This window comes from Peromyscus californicus, unplaced genomic scaffold (assembly GCF_007827085.1).
Source record: "Peromyscus californicus insignis strain IS unplaced genomic scaffold, ASM782708v3 Scaffold_10__1_contigs__length_136768540, whole genome shotgun sequence".
Classification (NCBI taxonomy): Eukaryota; Metazoa; Chordata; class Mammalia; order Rodentia; family Cricetidae; genus Peromyscus; species Peromyscus californicus.
In genome coordinates this window covers 26,401,504-26,423,306 of record NW_026294391.1, presented here as the reverse complement: position 1 = coordinate 26,423,306, position 21,803 = coordinate 26,401,504, and positions in this window count along the sequence as shown.

The following is a 21,803-nucleotide window of genomic DNA, read 5'->3' as shown; positions in this document are numbered from 1 at the left end:
GATAGATAGATAGATAGATAGGTGATAGATAGAGGTAGGTAGATGGATAGATAGATAGATAGATAGATAGATAGATAGATAGATAGATAGATAGATAGATAGATAGATAGATAGATAGGTGATAGATAGAGGTAGGTAGATGGATAGATAGATAGATAGATAGATAGATAGATAGATAGATAGATAGATAGATAGATAGATAGATAGGCAGGTAGATAGGCAGGTAGATAGACAGAGAGACAGAAGATGTCCTAGTTGAGTATGGTGGCACATATCTGCAATTTCAGAATCTCAGCAGTGAGGAGAATAAAGCAGGAGGATCAGGAGCCCAAGGATAGTCTCAGCTACATAGTAAATTCAAGGCCAACCGGGGATACATGAGACCCTGACTCAAAAACAAACTAAAATTGTAATACTTAATAATGAGGCATATTTTTGTATATATTTGCATAGGTCCTTTACACAAGAACAAATGCCAATACCAAAAAACATGCACGAAAAATACACAGCATCATTAATTGTCAGGAAATCCCAATTTTAAAAAGAACTACAAAATATACACACCCACTAGAATGGCTTAAATTAAAACAGCTGACAACATTAGATGCTGACCAAGACACAATTGATGAAAATGCAGAGAACAACTGGCCATGGGGTGCCAAGCTCCAGTTGACCCATTTATAATGTAACCTCTACACCTAAGGCTCAGAAAATGTCATAGAAGAGGGAGTGGGAAAATTGTAAGAGCCAGAGGAAACATCCCTGGTGTTCAAAAATAAGAAACTGGATAAGCAAACTGAAATGTAAGTCGATACACAAATTAAAATATAAGTGGTAGGCCAATTAACATTCCAGCATGGAGCAGGCAAGGGATTCATGGGCCCCTGTCCTGGCTGGTTTTGTGTGTCAACTTGACATAAGCTAGAGTCATCAGAGGAAGTAGCCTCAGCTGAGGAAATGCCTCGATGAGATCCAGCTGTAAGGCATTTTCTCATTTAGTAGTCAATGAGGGAGGGTCCAGCTGATGGTGGGTGGTGTCATCCCTGGGCTGCTGGTCCTGGGTTCTATAAGAAAGCAGGCTGAGCAAGCCATGGGAAGCAAGCTGTAAGCAGCACCCCTCCATGGCTTCAGCATCAGCTCCTGCCTCCAGGATCCTGCTCTGTTGAGTTCCTGTCCTGACTATCAACAGCAATGCTGAAGTGTAAGCCAAATAACCCCTTTCCTCTCCAACTTGCTTTTTTGGTCATGGTGTTTTGTTACAGCAATAGAAACCCTAATGAAGACAGCCCCCAACCCTAGATGAGGGGTTTGATGGCTTTTGAGGAGGGGTGAGTTGGTTTTCTTTAAGGGTGTGGTCCCTGATAGAGCAGCCATATTCCAGTAGATGGCCCTACACCCTGGAGTATATGGGCAGCATAGACTGGAGTTCAGTGAGTTAGAGGGGGGGAAGGGGGACATGAGGTTGCAGGTGGAGTGCAGGGGTGAGGAGAAATGGCTCTTGAAGGAATTGTGGGAGGGGAGTGGAGATTAATATGATAAAATACATTGTATGCATGTATAATTAATATATATGTGTGTGTGTGTGGTAGAATCTAGGTGATGTTTTCAACTTTGCTGTATTTGCATTTTTCATAATAAAGCAATTGTTAAATTAAAACTATATATAGCCATGTTCTTATACCTCTAAGATACTTTAAACAGGTTTTGTTTTCTTCCAATGAGTACAAAGCTTGTATATTGACCTAGAGCACATTATGGAATAGGCAGGTCTGATTCACCAGGCACTCGTTAATTCATCTCAACATTGAACAGTTATTTGTTAAAGCATCAGCTGCTTGACAAGCACATTAAAGAAAGGGAAAATGCAGAACAATGCATTCAAATAATTATCCTCTATCACCCCTAGTAACTAACTTAGAAAGGAAGACGTTGGGAAAAGGACATACACAATGAGAAAGCACCTTTATTCACAGATTGCTTTTTATGTTCTATTTTACCAATTAAAGCCGCTATTTTCAACATGGAAAACTTAATACTGTTAACCCAGAAATAATTGGCCAAATGTTAGTGTCACTGTTAAATTGTTCTTTGAATGTATTTCCAGGCTGGGAAGCAAGAGGAAAAAATCAGACTTTAGGGAAGGAGAGAGCCTCACTAACATAACATGCGATTTTTCAAACGTTGGTATTATGCTGACAGATTGAGGGAACTCTGAATGTCACTTCTCGCAAAAGCTATTAAGCACAGTGCTTGAACAGAGCTGGAGGACCTAGCAACAGAAGAGAGGAAAAAAGGTTTCCAAGGCGAAAGGGTTGCTTGTTGCAGAGCTAAAACTTTAAATTGCCACGCCTCCAGGTCTTGACCAGGAAAATGAACAGCCTGCCAGTGCCTTAGCCTAATAACAGCTTTGTTTTCCTGAATGATGCTGGATTGATTAGATCCATATTTTTTCAGCACACGACTTTCCAGTGTAATTCACAACGCCTTTTAGGGTGAAGCACAAACACTGAATATTTGGGGATATAAATAGGTTCTGGTCTATGAATCTGCTGCTTCTCCCAGACACCTAGGCCAGGTTTCAGAATGGAAATCAGGCACAGACCCAGTTTTTCCTACTCCTTTCTCAGGACGCCACTGTATGTGCCTCTGAGGGGTTTAGATGTTAGGAAATGTGCTTGAATACCAACACGGAGGCTGAGAATTTGCCAAACAGCACATGTGATGCCCTGCCTGGTGCCCATTCTCAAACTGCACTGGAGGCTTTGATATACACTTGAATTTCATGACTCACCCCCCCCCCGGGGGGGGCATTTTATTTCCTGTTTTGTCCAAATTAGCTTTCAAATTTTCCATCATTTGAAAGCCTCACTAAAACATCTTTCCTTTCAAGGACCTGGAAGAGAAGTCTCTTACATTTTACCTCCATCTTTCTTTTCATTTCTTCTGTCTGCCTCGGGTGTTAAGAGTTGCTTTGAAGGAGGAACAGTCACAAAAGGACTATTTTATGGCTTGAAATGAAGTGAGGAGAGGGAGTGTTTTCTTCAGAGGTGAAGCAGGCACATGAGAAATGGTATTTTTGCACTCTCTAAATTGGAACTTTGGGCATTCGAATTTCATTGGGATGAAACTACCTGCTTGTCCACTGGTTCTGAAAGCACTGTTTTGTATGTAGAGCAGAATGCCAGAAAATCCCACCCCTCTCTCCCAACAGACAAAGGGACTAATGATCAAAAGCACATTTTAGGGGCTGGAGAGATGGATCAGCAGTTAAGAGCCCTTGTGGCCATCACAGAGGACCTTGCATCATCTATATCAGGAAGCTTCTAATCACCTCTAACTCTAGATCTGGGGATCTGGCACCCTTTTCTGGTCTCCTTGGTTACCTAAGCACATGTCTCACACACACATACATACACACACACACACACACACACACACACACACACACTAATTAAATCTTTTAAAAAGTGCATTTTAGTTCGTTCTTATACCCTCTAACACCATAGCATTTGCATATACATGCACCAGCTCACAGAGCTGGTGTCTTCTCCAAAGGCCCCACCATATCATTGACTCTACCATGTGGCTAGAGACTACAAACCAAATGATGTTGCCCTGTGACACAAAAGCAAACATCAGGATCAGAACCTAAAAATACCCATTTATTCAAATGTGGCTCATAAAATCTCTCCCTGGTCAGAGAGCTCACAATCCTCAGACTTTGTGTCTGAAGTCACAGGATAATAGGATATAGGACAAAGTCAGAGGCAAATGTGTGTAATGTGAATTGCTAAACGGTCTTATTAATAAAAAAAAAAAAACAGAGCCAGATATTGGGGTGAAAGCTGAAATATCAGCGAAACAGAACAAGCCAGTCACATTCTTACCTCTATGAAATCCTCAGCCTCAAGAGAGAGACTTCCTGTTTACTCACGCCTTATATACCTTTCGGTGCCCTGCCATCTTCCTTCCTTCCTAGTGCTGAGATTAAAGGCATGTGCCACCATGCCTGGCTCTGTTCCCAGTGTGGCCTTGAACTCACAGAGATCCAGATGGATCTCTGCCTCATGAATGCTAGGATTAAAGGTGTGTGCCACCACTGCCTGACCTCTATGTTTAATATAGTGACTGGCTTTGTCCTCTGATCCCCAGGCAAGCTTTATTGAGGTATACAATATATCACCACATTTCCTTTTTTTGTCTAAAATAATAAAAAGTTTATAACTAATATAAGAAAAACTATATATAATAAGTACAATAACTATATATCATTTATACCAGCAATAAATACATCAACAATGTCTAGTCAATTTGCATTTGACAAATTCATTGAAAATACTCTATTATCTACCCTGTTTTGGTAAGTCCAGAATGTACCTAATTCACTTTCTATCCTAACTTGTATTGCCAACCAAAAACTATCTTTTGATGTCTTTCAAACTTATACACTTTACACCTCTTCAGTGAGTTTCTGTCTGAATTTGCTAACAAGGAAAACTATCTAATCTTCAATTCCCTCAGAAACCCAAGAAGGAAATAATATTAACTGAGTAAGGAGAAAGTGCAAACAAGTGACTTTCAAAAAAATATGAGTTATGACAGAAACAACTAGCTTCCTGGACAGTCACCCGAGGATTCTCTGCAACATTGGGGCATCCATCTTCAGGCTACAGGCCTAGCATATCTGACAGACTCATCTGTGAAGCAGGATTTTCTAAAGAGCCTCCCTACCTTGTCTTGGCAAGGATTGGTAGTCCTTTCTTTTGTGTCCTGCTTGTCCATTTTGGATAGCATACTGTCAGCAGTTGAAGCAAGGGCACTTTCTTGCCCAGTGGCTAACTTTTGCCATAATGAAAGTAAACTCCATATGGAGTTTCTTTGATGCCCATCATGTTCTCTGAAGTAAATTGGTGCTGCCAGGAGCAGACATGTTTCATTGTCATAAAAAAACTATGTTATTAAAATATCTTAAATGCCATATTCTCTTGATTGCTGAAGAGTTTGAAGATGACCTGTATATCTAAGATATATCAATGTTTGATCTTGAAAACATACCTAACATAACAATAAGTTTGATTGTAATGACTAACTACTAACTTTCATTTCTTTATATCCTAATTAGTTGCTAATAATAACTTTCAAGGACTAGCAATTTGCATTACATTGTCAAATGAACTGTAAAGGTACAATGCCTTGAACAAGATTAGAAATATATGTACAGTATTTTCTAACAAAATCTATCTCAAATTTGTATAAATATACATAATTTGTATACAATATACAAAAATCCAATCCAATGTAAAATATTTAAAACTAGTAGTTGCTTTTTAAAAGTAGATTCAATAATCTACCTTTTTATCTTATATCTATATCCTCCCCTTTTTCTTTTCAGAGTAGATTCAATAATCTACCCTTTTATCCTATTATTTCTATATCTCTTTTTTAAGAGTAGATTCAATAATCTATACCTTATCTATATCCTCTTTTTTCTTTTTCTTTTTCTTTTCAAACAGGAACCCTGAATCTAATCTCCTTGTTTAGCTTGTTTTCTCTGACCATTATTAATTAGCAATTTGTAATCAACCATCCTAAACAATGACAATTGTCCATATCCCACTGAATGACCAAAAACCACCCACCCCACCTCTTAGGAATGTGGGCATCATTTTCTTAAAATTTACTTCCTGCTGTCTGGGAGCAAAGGCATCTTTAGGGAATCCTGAAAAAAAAAAAGTCTCAGGACCCACCAAATTCCACTCTGCAATTGCCATCTGAAAGTTGAGCCAGACAACTGGCCCTTATTTCATGACCACACTTAACTTCTCCTGACAGCAGACAACTTGCTTGGGATTCCCTTAACAAAGAAAAAGTGGTTCTTCCCATCAATAGTGCCCCAAAGCATTCATGCACTAAATTCATGGGCTTTCCCCTCAATCTTAATTCAGCTATTGAGTTAATCCAAACCCTTTTTAGGTCCCTGCTAGTTCTTTCTCACTTTACTGCTTTATCTCCCAAATCATTCTTAGTGTCTTTCCAATTTTTACATATGATCTTATTTCTATTTTTTATAGCACTTCAAAAAGCCCTACTTAAGAATGTACTTTGGGTCTGGTGTTGTGGTACATGTCTGTAATCCCAGTCCTTGGGTGGAAAAGGAAGGAGAACGACAAAAGTTAAAGGCCAGCCTGGGCTATATATCAAAAACCTCTTAAAATGCAATAATTACTATTGAGGAAGAGCACAAGAATTTGGGAAGGGGACATCGTAAGAGAGATACCAAAGGAGTTGTGTATGGAGGTGGATATGATAAAAACATATTGTACTCATGCATGAAATTCTTGAAAAAAAAGTCAATCAAAAAAAGAAAAAGAAACTTACTTTGGGGATCTATGGAGGTTGGATTTTGTTTGCTTTGTTTTCTTTTCTCAGCCACTGGGGAATGAAAACTGCCAATAAATTATTCCCCCACCATTGAGGGAACATTCAAGTAGTAACATTTATTAACAAATAACACTTTCATCTCATAACTACTGCTTTATTGAAGATTCTTTTTGGTCTCAAGTAGCCAAAATTCAACCCGAGCTTACTTTAGTGCAAGAAAGGACATGCATTTATTTTTATATATTTTATTGATAAATTCATGAAGTAACTAGCAAGAGTCCAGAAATGAATCTCTTACAATTTGCTACCTCTTTCTTTCATGTTGGTTTGGCTTCTTTGTTTGTCTAATTGTTTGGCCATGCTGGGGATTGGTCACAGAGTATTCTACCATATAACTACGTCTACTGCCTTTCTATATTAGCTTCATCCTCCAGCAGCTACCCCTAAATGATAAGTACAAAGATGGAGATACAGGTGAACAGTAAATAGTTCTGGGGTCAGGCGGTACCATCCAAAAGAAATAGTCCAACAATAGCCTCAAGAAGGTGATGGAGATGAGTAGACAGTGCTTGCTAGTGGTCCCCAGGACCTGGAAGAGGCCAAACTTCTGTATTTTTTCTTGCTGAGCACCAGCAGAGTAGCCAAGCTTTGGATCAGGCTGTGGGAAACACAAACTAAGAGGAAAGAAGAGTCAAAGGCAACAGCTCTGATTTCCTCTGAGACTCCTCTCATTCCAGCAGCTTACCTAGTAGAAGGTACAAGAAGATACTGCTGTCCCTCAAACCGGCAGGCTCCAAGCCAAGAGCCCATGGATGAGCCCTCACACTGCTGAGACCTAGATATATTTGATCAAAACAGCTGTGACCTTCTGAAAACAAAGCCCCAGATCTCAAACCCACAGGATTGGGTAGCCCTGAAGATTTCAGACTAAGTCAAAATGGTCCATTTTTGTACTTGATCTTTCGAGAACTCTTTGGTCATTTCATGTTCCCATTGATTGATTGGGTTGTTTGATTTCCTGGTAGTTTTTAAATTGTGCTGCTCATAGGAAAATGGATGGAACTGGAAATCACTCTATTAAACAAATCAAATCAAACTCAGAAAGACAAATATTTCTCATTTGTGTGTCCTAGATTTTATATAGCGATACACAAAATCATATCTGTACACAGGACATAGAAGGAGAAGTGACATTATACAGGGAACAAAGGAGGCCAGGAAGGAAAGGGGAGGGTGCTGGAGTATGAGAGGGAAACACGGTCGAAGTGTATCATATAAGTGTGTAAAGGTGCCTTATAAAACCCGTCACTGTGCTTAATGAATATACTTCTGGTTTTGTTGTTGTTTGTTTTTTGTTGTTGTTGTTGTTTTGAGAGGTTTTTTTGGTCCTATACCAGCTCCTGAAAAAGGGCAGTTGTTTCCAGTTACACCACTATGTAGTCAGAGGGACAAAGAATCCATACAAGGTTTTCTTGAATGAGGGTTGGTGGCAGTGGCAACCATTTATTTAATTTGAATCTCTTTAAATATATCAAGCTGATTCTGACAACTTTTAGATTTTACATTTTAGAGTTATTTGTCAGATTTTTATGATTTTCAATTACACACAGGATGATGGTTTTAAAACAATCATTCCTGAAGTTTCATTAAAACAATGCAATGATAAGTAAGAGCATTAATTTCAAGACGCCCTATTGAAATAAAATGCACACTTCTAGACTTTAATGCATCCGAAGCCAGCAATTTTACAAAATTGCATCCACTTTTCAAAGCTCATATTGCCCCATGGAAGCAGCCTTTTGAAAAGGAAAGGGGTGTTTGATTTTTTAATGTCTCCATTTAGCCAATTATAGACAGGTTTTCATACATCATCCCCTTAAAAACATTATAAAAGCACCTGCCAGTAGGGTTCTAATGTGGCTGGAAAATGTTAAAGGCATTAATCTCATTGAACTATAGGAAAATTTCAGATTAGAAGATGATAAAAAGATTACAAAAATAAGGCCATTTTCCTCAGGTTCAACACCAGCTCAATCACATTGAAACTGCTAAAATTTTGACAAGAGAAATAATGTCTGTCTTTAGGGAGACCAATATATAAAGTGATGGTAACCATTGTAGGCTCAGAAGACAGTTATATTTCATTTTTTAGACAGGGTTTCATGTAGCCCAAGCTAGCCTCGAACTCTCTGTATAGCCAAGGCAGGCCTTGAGCTTCATATCTTTTTGCCTCCACCTGCTAAGTGTTGGGATTACAGGTGTAAGACAACATGTAGGAATTGTGTGGTGCTGGGGATTGAATCCAAGGGCTTTGAGTAAGTGAGAGCAACTGCACTGCACTCTCACTTCCCTAAAACATCTTTTTCGAACCTAAAATTAATCATGTGCCACCACATCCTCAAAATGACAGTTATCTCTTCAAACAAAACATGCACAATTCTTATTAAGTTACATATATATTGATAAGAAAATCAGAGAGACCATTAAAAACTCAGTATTTCTAAATAGTGTGAACAAACCTCTAAATATCATCCATTTTCATAACTCTGAACAGCTTCAATCTTAATAAATCGAGAACAGGTGGAAACTGGGGAAATGTTAAAATGTTGGCTTAAATAGGATTACATTAAATAAGATACGAAAAATGAAAACTGGTGTAAGATTCTAATTTCCTTCATTTCCTGAAAATATTTCTCCATCCCTTCTAAACACTAGTTTGGTGTCCACATTTGAGAAGATGCCAGTCTCTTAAGTGATCCTTTTATAATTTGTCTCGTACTTCATGCCTTTGTATAATCCTCTTCCACTATCTAGAACTGACCTGTGTAACCGACCAGATAACACTGAAGCAGCTGGAGAGATGGCTCAGTGATTAACATCACTTTCTGCTCAATCATGAGGAGCGTAGTTCAAACCCCAGCACACAAACTGAGTGATTCACAAATGCCTAAAACTCCAGCTCTAAGAGCTCTGACGCCCTCCACAAGAACCCATATATACTCACAAAGACAGACAGACAGGCAGGCAGGCAGGCAGGCAGGCAGATAGACACACACACAAATAAAACAATCTAAGTATTTTTGCAATGATAATGCTGAAATGAAGGAAGGCGACATTGAAAACCTGAGTCACACAAACTGTGGCTTCTGTCTTGTTTCCTCTTGGATTACTGACTAAGGAGAAAAGGACACTGGAAAGACCCATGTGACAAGGAATTTACTAAGCCTCTAAAGTAAATATGACTCTACGGTAAATAAAAAAGTTAAATAAGCCTGGCATGGTGGTGTAAGCCTCTAATACCACCTATTTGAGAAGCTAAGGCCAGAGGATCCAAGGTTCAAGGCCTGCCTGGGTTACACAATGACTTCAAGGCCAGCCTGGGCAACTTAGTGACGCTATGTTTCAAAACTAAAATGTAAAACGATGACCAAGGTTCCATACACTCCATCAACAGCCCTGTAAAATGTAAATGTGTGTGTGGTATTTACATATATCGGGGGTTTTGTGAATAAGTAGGACATCACTATCTTTCTGTATATATTGTATATTCTGAATATACAATAGTATGAGTGTATTCATTATGGTCAAAAGACTGTCACATCGGTCAGAGGCATTGATGTGGGGAGGCAGTGAGAAGGGAGGAAAGGGTTTCATGGGAACTCCATGAATGTCCTGTCCAATTTTGCTGTGAGCCTAAAGCTGTTCTAATTAGTTGTTTAACAGATAGTCATTTGTTTTTCATTTTCTAATCTGTTTTTCTTGTTCCTCTGAAATATTATATGGATGGTTTGCAGGTTAATGTAAGAATACATATTTAATATATATTAATTAACAAATATATATTATTTATTATATATATGTATATTTCTGTAGCATGAATCTTAAAGGGTCTTATTAATAAGAATGAACCTGGGGTCAGTTATTGGGGTGAATGCTGGAAGGTCAGAGAGACAGAACAAGCCACAGCTAACCTCACCTGGCCAACTTCTCAGCTGGTCTTGTTTCCTCCGACTGGAAGCCTCTGTGTCCTCATATCCCAATGGCTCTCAGCTGAACTGTGCTGCTCGAAAGCCTAAAAGCTTAACCAGCCAAATGCTTCTAGTTTCTGGTCCTCACGCCTTATATACCTTTCTGCTTTCTACCACTACTCCCTGGGATTAAAGGCGTGTGTCACCATGCCTGGCTGTTTCCAATGTGGCCTTGAACTCACAGAGATCCAGAGGGATTTCTACCTCTGGAGTGCTAGGATTAAAGGTGTGAGTGCCACCATTTTCTAGCCTTTGTATCTAGTGGCTGTTCTGTCTCTGACCCCAGGTAAGTTTATTGGGGTGCACAATATTTTGGAGAACACAATACCTTTCCAGGTCTCTCTTCTTTCCAGGGTTTCACATAGTCTAGGCTGGCCTCTTTTCTCTGATGCCCAGGATAACTGTGAACTCTGATCCTCCTGAGGTTACAAGAATGCACCACCAAATACTGCTGGAGAATGCCTGTCTTTAATAGGAAATGTTGAATCGTTTCTGTCTTTAATAGGAAATGTTGAATCGTCTGTGTTTATTGTTACGACAGGTATATGTGGACTTCTCCTCATTGAGTGTTCTATCTCCCGCCTTTGGCTCTTTGATTTTCTGTTTTTCACTTACTTGGAAGATACATCTTATTTTCAATATTTTAGTAAAATATTATAATATACCTATTTGAATTCACCATTTTGAACATAACACACATTTAGACTCCTGAACAATTCAAGATGTTTTGAACTCTTTCACTCCATGAACAATGGTCCCTAATGTCCCACTGCAGGCCACATGATACTTGATTCCATTTCATTTTCAACCCTATCCTCCCTCATCATTGTCTTTCCTTCTGTAGATTTGTAAACAGTCTGTTTACTAAATTCTTTCACATGGCTCCTTAGATTCTGATCCTTCTTTTCAGATTGCACATCATTCTTGTGGCAACGCATCCTTTAGTGTTGGGTCAACTCCCTTAGATCTTATCAGGGAAAATCCTGAACTCAGGCTTCTCCTGTCTCAGCCTCCCTAGTATTAGGACTGCAGACATTCACTCCCATGGCCAGTTTATACTATACGTAATAGTATCATTAAAGAAAAAATGGGGTGAGGGAGTTCCCTTTATAATTTGGCTGGTCATTCTTAATCTACATGATTACTTTGAGACTTAATTCTCTCTCATTCTCTAGTTTCCTCCTTCCTGACCTCATACATATATTAAGATTTTCTTTTTTTAATCTTCATGCCTCTAACCTCTATTTTAGCATCTCTCTCTGCAAACTAAATTCTGGGTCGATATTTATACCTATATTCCAGTTCCCTGATTATTTCTTTAGTTACTGCTTATCAGTGACTCAATATCACTGAGGTATGACTAGAATTTATATAGCCATATTTTTGAGCTAACACCATAATGAAACTATAGTGAGAAAAACATGCATGTAGGGAGTGTTTGTGTCTGCTTCGGAATGAGATCTGAAAGAGACAAAAATCCTAATAGAGGTAGTAAGAAACAATTGATAGTGTCTGTAACTTCAAAATAGTAAGATAGTAATACAAGCATGTTATTTCAAGTGCTAGAAATAAATACCAAAAATAAAAAGAAGTTGGAAATGTTGTCTTAAAAGGTAAAGTAGGAAATAAGGAGAGAGACTGGGAACATAACAAATACATAACAAGTCTTGGAAAGTATTTGACTTTAAATTATGCAGAAAGGCAACTGATAGGAGAAAGAGGAAGAGGAGGAAAGGGAAAGGGAAGGGGCTGATGAGTTGGCTCAGTTTCATGCTCTGGTTGCACATAGTGGAAGAAGAGAACAAACCCAGGTTGCTCTCTGACCTCTACATGCTAATCATGGCATGGATGCACCCTCTCACACACACACATCATACACAAGTATACAATCAAAATATTTTTAAATGAAATTAGAAAAAATGATCTGAATGTAAATGAAGCTATTGAAGTAGCATGTTACCTTCCATCGTGATTTGAAACTCTAAGAAAAAGGTCAGATGATATGCTCTGGATGCTGGGAGTCAATTTCAAAAGTTTGCTGTGAACCTGGACAATTAGTTTGCTATGTCAAAGGCTGTGAAAAGAAACCCTGACTTATTTAGCTTCATATCCCATGGTGTAATTTATAAATTTTGCAAACTACAGAAGTATGAATAGGCAGCTAACACGAAAAAGTCATGTGTTAATCAAATGGCTTCAGTTTTTTAAAATTACTATAATTTGGAAAATGCTATTCAAAAAAAATAAAAAAACTCTCGTTGTAAAAAAAAAGTGTATCTATTTGCAACAGTAAATAATTAATTTTACTGGTAATTCAACAAATTTGGAAGTTTCTGGCCTCCATTAAAACATAGTCTACCTGCATGGCTGAGAAGCCAACTGTCTAAGTCTCTTTTCCTATTACTGTGTTAAAATACGGGGGCAGGGGAGGTCAATGTAGAAAGGAAGAAAGGGTATATTCTGGCTCATAGTTCAAGGGTACAGAGCATCTTTGTGGGACAGTCAAGGTGGCAGGCGCTGAAGCAGCTGTTCATACGGCATCCTTAGTAGAGAGGCAGGGAGGGATGAATGGGTGCTGCTGCCTGCTAGGCTCTCTTTCTCCACGTATACAGTCCAGGATCCATCCACAGTGGATGGCTCTTCTCATCTTGATGAATGTAATCAAGATGATACATACCCTACAGACCTGTCTCCCAGGTGATTCCCGAACCTGTCAAGTTAACAAGTAGCAATAAGCATCAATTAACTTTCTGCTCTTGCTGGGAGGAGTAGTTCAAGTCATATCAGAAAGGCAGTGAGCTCTAATAAAGTCCATGTTGTAGTTACTCTAGTTACCTACTGAAAAATTGTAACTGGGAAACCAAACAGGAAGTAAAAGAGAAACTGGGCCTAAAGGCATGAGGCTTTAATCTCTGCTACTAGAAAGGCTAAAGGATGAGGATTGTCCCAAATTCAAGGCCTGCTTAGTCTATAGAATGACTTCAAGAATAGACTGATGAATTTAGTGAGACCCTATTTCAAAATAAAAGTCTTAAAAAGGGCTAGGGTATAGCTCATTAGCGGCCTGTTTGACTAGCATGGGCAAAGTCTGGTTTCAATCCACAATTTATTTAAAATTCATATGATATATATATAATATCATAAACTATATAAAACTTCAATGTTTCTTGTAGCCATATTAAAAAATAAAAGGATGGGGCCAGGGAAATGGCTCAGCAGATGAAGTACTTATGCAAGTGTGGGGACCACACTTTTGGATTTAATTGCTGGATTGGTGTGGTAGCATGCCTATAAAACCAATGCTCAGAAGGCAGAGACAATGGATACCAGGAGCAAGCTAGCTGGCCAGACCAGCTGTATCAGTGAGGTCTGGGTTCAACTGAGAGACTCTGCCTCAATGAACAAGATGAAGGGAAATAAAGACTCCCAATGCCAAACTCAGGCATTTGTGCCCCAAACACATGTATGATCACATATGCAAATATACACATGTATGCCTACATATGCAAGCATATACACGGACACACCAAACACACACATACACACACACATACACACACACACACACACACACACACACACACACACACACACACACACACGGAAAAGAAAACAGTCAGGTGGCAGGCCATTCCTGAAATCCTAGCACTCAGAAGATTCAGCTACATGGTGTGTTAGATAACAGCCTGGGCAACATGGGACCCTATCACAAAACACAAAAACCAAAAATAACAAGAAACAGGTAAAATTTAACTTTAATAATAATATATTTCACTTAATTTATATTTATATATACTAAATATTATCATTTTAACACACAATAAAATACTGAGAGATTTTTGCATTCATTATTTTTCTATTAATTCTTCAAAATCTGATGTTTATTTTTTATACTTGAAGCACATCTCATTTCAAATGCCTAACAGGCATATATGCCTAGCATCTGCCACGTTCAGCAACACGGGTCCAAATGATCTCCTTTTATGCTCGGGCAAAACTCAAACAAAGGAAAGGAAATGTACTGTGAAGAATGACAGAAGCCAGGCAGTGGTGGTGGCACACACCTTTAATCCTAGCACTCGGGAGGCAGAGGCAGGTGGATCTTGGAGTTTGAGGCCAGCCTGGGCTACAGAGTGAGTTCCAGGAAAGGCTCCAAAGCTACACAGAGAAACCCTGTCTCGAAAAACAAAACAAAACAACAACAACAACAAAAAGAATGACAGAACACAGGAAAGACCTGTTAGACACACCTAAGTTTTCAGGAAGTCTCACCTCTTTTTGTCTAAAGGTCTTGGTGGTGAGGATTGACTTAGGAGAGGCTGCAAGTGCCTTCTATAAACTGCCGAAGAGTCTTTAGGGGTGAATGGTTATACACTGTATATAGTATACCGTCTGTAACAGGGTAGCCAGCTCTGCTGTTGAAGGATGAAAGCATCCACAGACAATACAATACATGGACAAGAGTGATTATATCTCAAACACACTTTACTCATGAACACAAATTTAAATTTTATGAAAATTTTAGAATGCAGTGATTTTTTTTCAAATATATAAAATTATTGAGGCTGGAGAGATGTGATTAAGAGCACATACTGCTCTCACAGAGGAGTTGAGTTCAGTTCTCAGCACCTATGTTGAGTGGCTCACAAGCACTTATAACCCCAGCTCCAGAAGATCTTGTAATGGGGGTGTTGGTAGTCATCTAAAGGATTGTCCTGGCACATACAAAGAATTGAACATCAGGGAACGATAGGAATCTGAGCATGGGAGAAAGAGAAAACAAGAGTTTTAGTCTTTCGAGATGGGAGGGGTTCTAAGGCTGGGAGTCTATTAAGTGAGCACTGGCTCGGGTATTTTATAGGGCTCCTGGGTCCTCTCCTTTCTCCTACTGGTCCTTTTTGGAAAACCCCTAACCTCCCATGCCTTCCAGACATTTCTCCTCAAAATGTCTTCTGGGATCAAGCAGCTGCTATCCCCATGAGCCCATTTTCCTTATCTACAAGACCAACTCTCCCTCAACCTGATTACCATTTCTGCCTTCCATGGGCATCTATACTCATATGCACATAGCCACACACAGCCATACACTTACACATAATAGAAAACGAAAATAAACCTTAAAGTATCTATGTATCTTTCTATCTATCATCTATCATCTATCTATCTATCTGTTTGTCTGTCTATCTATCTATCTACCTATCTGTCTATCTATCTATCTATCTATCTATCTATCTATTTATCTATCTATCTACATATCTATCTATCTATCTATCTATCTATCTATCTATCTATCTATCTATCTATCTATGAGCCATTCTTAGCTCACAAGGCACACCATAACAGAAGGAGGGGCCAGATTTGGGCTATTAGCTGTTATTCGCTAACTGCTGACCTAGAAGATAAGAATTTTAGTATTTTATTAATTTTTTTCTTGTGTCTGTGTTGTATCCACGTATGCATGTATGTTCACAGCTAGCTTTTGTGTAGGTTCTGGAGATCCAAACTCTGGTCTAGAATCAAAGCTGCCGTTATCATGCTTGCACAGCAAGCGTGTAATCCACCGAGCCACCTCCCAGTCCAAGAATTTTAACAAGGAGTGCTAAGAGGTTAATTTAATTACAGGATGTGGGGAACCAGAATATATCACTCCCAAGCATACAGGATTCTTGAGTTACAATCAATAAGCAGATACAAGAAAGTCCTTGTATCTACCTAAAAGCAGGACATAGATTTACAAAGATAAAAGCTATCCAGCTACTGCTCTGTTAGAAAGAACAAAAAATCAACCCCAGAGGGCCTGGAGAGATGGCTCAGAAGTTAAGAGGACTTGTTGCTCTTGCAGAGAATGCAAGTTCAGTTCCTAGCACCCACATGGCTGCTAACAACTATAACTCCAATCCCAGAGGATCAGACACCCTCTTCTTTTGTTTGTTTTTTTGTTTGCTTGTTTTGAGACAGGGTCTCACTATGTAGCTCTGGCTGTCCTGGAATTCCCTATGTAGACCAAGCTGGCCTCAAACTCACAGAGATCCACCTGCCTCCACCTCTTGAATGCGGGGATTAAAGTCATATGCCACTACACCCAGCTCAGACTCCCTCTTCTGAACTCTAAGGGTACTTCATACACATGTTGTACAGACACATGCAGGGAAACCATCCATATACATAAAATAAATATAATCTTTTTTAAATCAACCACCAAAGACCATTTGAAAATCCTACTGGCCTGAAGGCAATGGAGGAGGAATTTCTGTTAACCAGCTTCATAAACAGCCTTTATCTTCCAGTCACTTGCCTCCCCCAAAGTTGCTCAATCTCGACTCTGACTTTTTGGTCTTTGCCTTCTCACTTCCCTGAAGATTTCCTGTGCTTAGCTGAAGATTCTGTATCAGCTAAAACCAGAGCCACTTGTTTGTGTGGCTGTCTCCTAGTAGAAACAGAAGCGGACTTCAGCTTTTCTTTGTTAATCTCTTCCGTTGCAGGTATCTGTTATGAGTAAAACCCTGTGAGGGATGGAAAATATGTTTTTCTTCTCCCACAAGGACATGTGTTGAAAGGTAAAAACTAGAACTTTGGCCTGTCATGAGGACACATTCCAATAAACTCAGCACTTTGGAAATGGAGACCAAGGAACAAGTGTTCATAGCCAGCCTCAGCCTTACAGAAAATTTTGAGCAAGCCTTGGCTATGTAAGACCTTGTCTTAATAAGTAAAGTAGGACTATGGCCAAGCATAGTGGATTATTCCTGTAAATCAGAACTGGGTTACAGAATGACATATCCTGTCTCAAAAAGAAAATACAAAAATAAAACAAAACCCTTGGGAATCAGGAGAACACAGATTCTCCAGCCATCTCTGGTTTGACCCTCATTTTGATATAGGTAAATTCTTACACCCCTATCATAATGATCTTCTCTGGCCCTCAGCTTCTGCCTGCCAGCTAGATAATTACCATGGCAACTTTAGTGACGTCAACAATAGCTCACACGCTTACATTAAATGCATTAAAATCAAAATTAGTAACATTTGAACAGAGTCTGGGCAAATTTGCCATTTAAAATATAAGGAAAGTGGTTTTGTTGAGAAATAAATAGGATTGCAAAGACATAAATAACTTTAATATTGCTGGGGCTGATTTGGAAACAATTCTTACTATAAATAAGTCAATTATCATTATTATCTATGCATTACAATGAAAGGAAATTATGTGACAGCCTTGAAGCCCAATTCTAATTATTATTTATATGTAAAGAACTAATAGATACATACCAGAAAATATTCAAATTTCAGACTCTTTACCATAATTAGCCCAAATATGTGGTTTTGTGCAGTATTTCACATTGTTTCTTCTTTGGCTTTAGTTCACCTTATTTTTAAAATATTCCACTAAATTTCAATAAGGCAAACTCAGCCAAACACTTAACCTAATAATAGAACTAGTTAAACATAAAACCTGAGCTGTCTTGGCAAATTAAAGTAGAAATAGAACAAAAATTTGTTTGTCCTATTTCCTTATTAAACATTAAGATGATCTGATGTTCGCCAGATGATTTAGCCCGAGATTTTCAACCAAAACCCAAACAAAACAAAAACAGAACTGGCCGTGGAGCCTCACGCCTGTCATCTCAGCACTGGGAGGCCAAGGCAGGGGAATTCCAGTGAACTTGAGGACAGACTGGGCTACACACAGTGAGTTCCAGGCCACTGTAGGCTTCAGAAAAAGACTATGTCTCCAAAGAAAGCAAGGTGTGTTGGCACAGGCTTGTAAGGCCAGCACTTGAGTAATGGAGAGAGGCGGATGAAGAGTTGTTTGCTAGAGCTGGAGAGATGGCTCAGCCAGTAAAGGTAAGTTCACAACGAAAAGTTAAGAGCCTGAGACCATCTTTAGCTACACAAGGAGTAGGAGGCCAGCCTTGGCCACATGAGACCCATCTTAAAACAATAAAACAAAAAATTTAAAACTACCCCCCAAAAAGAGAAAGCTTACGAATTAAGTACAAATTACAAATTAGAGAAAATAAGAAGTATTGTCTTTCTCCAAGCTCCTCTTAGCTCCATCCCTTTTCTCTGGCCTTTCCCTGTCACAAAGACTGAAAATCTAAAGTTGATTTAGCTCCTACTGTTGTTACAGTTGGCCATATCATATGGTTCTGGCCATGAGATAAAGGCGGACATCTCTGGACAGCTACTTTATCTGAATGAAAAATGGACAAGCCTTTTGTCCTTCTGTCTCTTCTGTGCCTGAACATAGAAATAATGTCTGAAGGATAACAACCATCTTTCAAGTCTGGACACAGAAGCTCCTTTCTAAGACTGGGAGGGAGGATGGGGTCTGGCTCCCTAGAGGTCACAGAAGAGCTATAGACAACCTGCACCGCCTGCCTTGGGCTTTCTTGTTTGATGGGAGTGATAAAACTCTTTCTTACTTATACAGCCAGTGTTTGCTGGGTTTTCTGGTGGTTTGGTGGGGGGAGGGTTGTGGCTAACTGTTTTTATAACTGATAAGCAAGACAAGACAAGATTTGCTTGCCATTTATTACACCTGAAGCATGAATTAGAATTACCTCAAAGACTCATCAACATTCATATTGTTGGGCACTGGTTTCAGAGCTTCTGAGTCAAAAGGAGTTGGATGGTTCCCAAAAGACCCCAGGCTTACGTGTATGTACACACACACACACACACACACACACACACACACACACACACACACACACACTGTCTCTGTGTGTCTCTGTGTTAAATATTGAGCCCAGGGCTATGTCCAAATGCTCTACCAGTGAGCTACACTTCGACTCTCAAATTTCATTTCTAACTGATACATCTAGGCTGCTACAAACTAGCCCAGGATCCTCATTTTTAGAAACATTAAATTCCAGGCATAATGGTGAACACTTGTATCCCAACACATGAGAACTACAGGCAGGAGGGTAAAGAGTTCAAGGCCACTCTGTTCCACATAGCCAGTTTGGGGCCATTCTGGGACATATAAGAACCCATTGTTTTTTGCTTTTTACTCTTTTGAGGGCCTGCCACCCAGTTCCCAAATAAATCACACATGGAGGCTTATTCTTAATTATAAATGCCCGGCCTTAACTTGATTCTTGCCAGCTTTTCTTAACTTAAAATTATCCTGTCTATCTTTTGCCTCTGGGCTTTTCCTGTTCAGTTCCTATATAACTTTCTTTCTCCGTGGCTGGCTGTGTAGCCAGGTGGCTGGTCCTTGGGTCCTCCTCCTTCTCTGGCTACTTATTCTTCTCCCATATTTCTCCTATATATCCTCTCTGCCTGCCAGCTCTACCTTTTTCTTTCTCCTGCCTCACTATTGGCCATTCAGCTCTTTATTAGACCATCGGGTGCTTTAGACAGGCACAGTAACACCGCTTCACAGAGTTAAACACATGCAACATAAACAAAAGCAACACACCTTAAAATAATATTCCACAACACCCCATGTCAAAAGATCTAAATAAATAAATATTAAATAAATAAAGCAATATGAAATATGGAGAAGAGTGGGCTTTAAAGACAGAAGAACCTCATCCAATCCCAGCTTTGGCTAAGTAATAGTTTTGTGAGCCCACACAAACTACATAGCCCTTCTTATCTTTGTTTCTTTTATGGTAGAATAGAGATCATAGGGACTAAGAGGTGAGTCTTTGTTCTCATAGCCGAACACCCCAGCCTCTAGACTTTGGGCTCAGGGGTATAACCCTGCACCCCCACACCACCACCCACTGCAGTCCCAGTTTCAGGCCAGCAGACCTCCTGCAGACAGGTTGGACCACCACCATCCCCCACCAGACCTTGTAACCCACAAGCCCCACCCCTCCCAACCCACACACCCTCCAAGACTGCAGCTGCTCCCTGAGACAGAGCCTGCCAGTGCTGATAAGAGGTGAGTCTTTGTCCTCATACCTGAACACCCCAGCCTCTAGCCTTTGGGCCCAGGGGAACAACCCTGTGACCCCACACCACCACCCATTGCAGTCCCAGTTTCAGGCCAGTCGGCACACTCCTGCAGACAGGCCTTACTACCACCACCCCCAACCAGACCCTGTAATCTGCAAGCCCCACCCCTCCCAAACCCACCCAGCTGCTCCCTGAGACAGAGCCCGCCAGCACCCAATGGACTAAGAGCTGCTCCCTGAGACACAGAGTCCATCAGCACTGATTGAACCAAGAGCCCCAATTAGACCAAGAGCTCCCATTGGACCAAGAGTATCAATCGGACCAGGAGAGGCTCCCTGAGACACAGCTTGCACCAAGTAGAGGAAGAGATGGGTAGACACCAATGGAAAAATAGTCAACAATATAAAGACCAATATGGCACCATCAGAACCTAGTGGTTCTACATCAGCAAGACCTGAACATCCCAACACAAAAGAAGCAGAAGAAATTGACCTTAAAAATGACTTTAAGAAGATGATAGAAGCCTTTAAAGAGGAAATGAAAAATTCCCTCAAAGAAATTGAGGAAAAGACAAACAAAAAAATTGGAAGAAATCAATAAATTCCTTAAAGAAAGCCAAGACAAAGCAATTAAACAGGTGAAGGAAACAGTTCAAGATTTGAAAACTGAAATAGAGAAAATAAAGAAGACACAAACTGAGGGAATGCTAAAAATGGAAAATCTGAGTAAATAAACAGGAACTACAGATGCAAGCATAACCAACAGAATGCAAGAGATAGAAGAGAGAATCTCTGGTGTTGAAAATATGACAGAGGAAATAGATTTGTCAGTCAAAGAAAACACTAAAGCCAACAAAGTCATAACACTAAACATCCAGGAAATTTGGAACACCAAGAAAAGACCAATCCTAAGAATAATAGGGATAGAAGAAGGAGAAGAATACCAACTCAAAGGCACAGAAGGAAGAAATAAAGAAAGAAATTAAAGATTTTCTAGAATAAAATGAAAATGAATGTACAACATAGCCAAACTTATGGGACACTATGAAAGCAGTGCTAAGAGGAAAGTTCATAGCACTAAATGCCCACATAAAGAAGATGGAGAAATCTCACACTAGTGACTTAACAGCACATCTGAAAGCTCTAGAACAAAAAGAAGCAAGCTCCTAGGAGGAATAAACGCCAGGAAATAATCAAATTGAGGGCTGAAATCAATGAAATAGAAACAAAGAGAACAATAAAAAAATTCAATGAAACAAAGAGTTGGTTCTTCGAGAAAATCAACAAGATAGACAAGCCCTTATCCAGACTAACCCAAAGGCAGAGAGAGAGAGAGAGAGAGAGAGAGAGAGAGAGAGAGAGAGAGAGAGAGAATCCAAATCAACAAAATCAGAAATTAAAAGGGAGACATAACAACAGACAATGAGGAAAACGAGAGAATCATCAGGTCATACCTCAAAAACCTGTACTCCACAAAACTGGA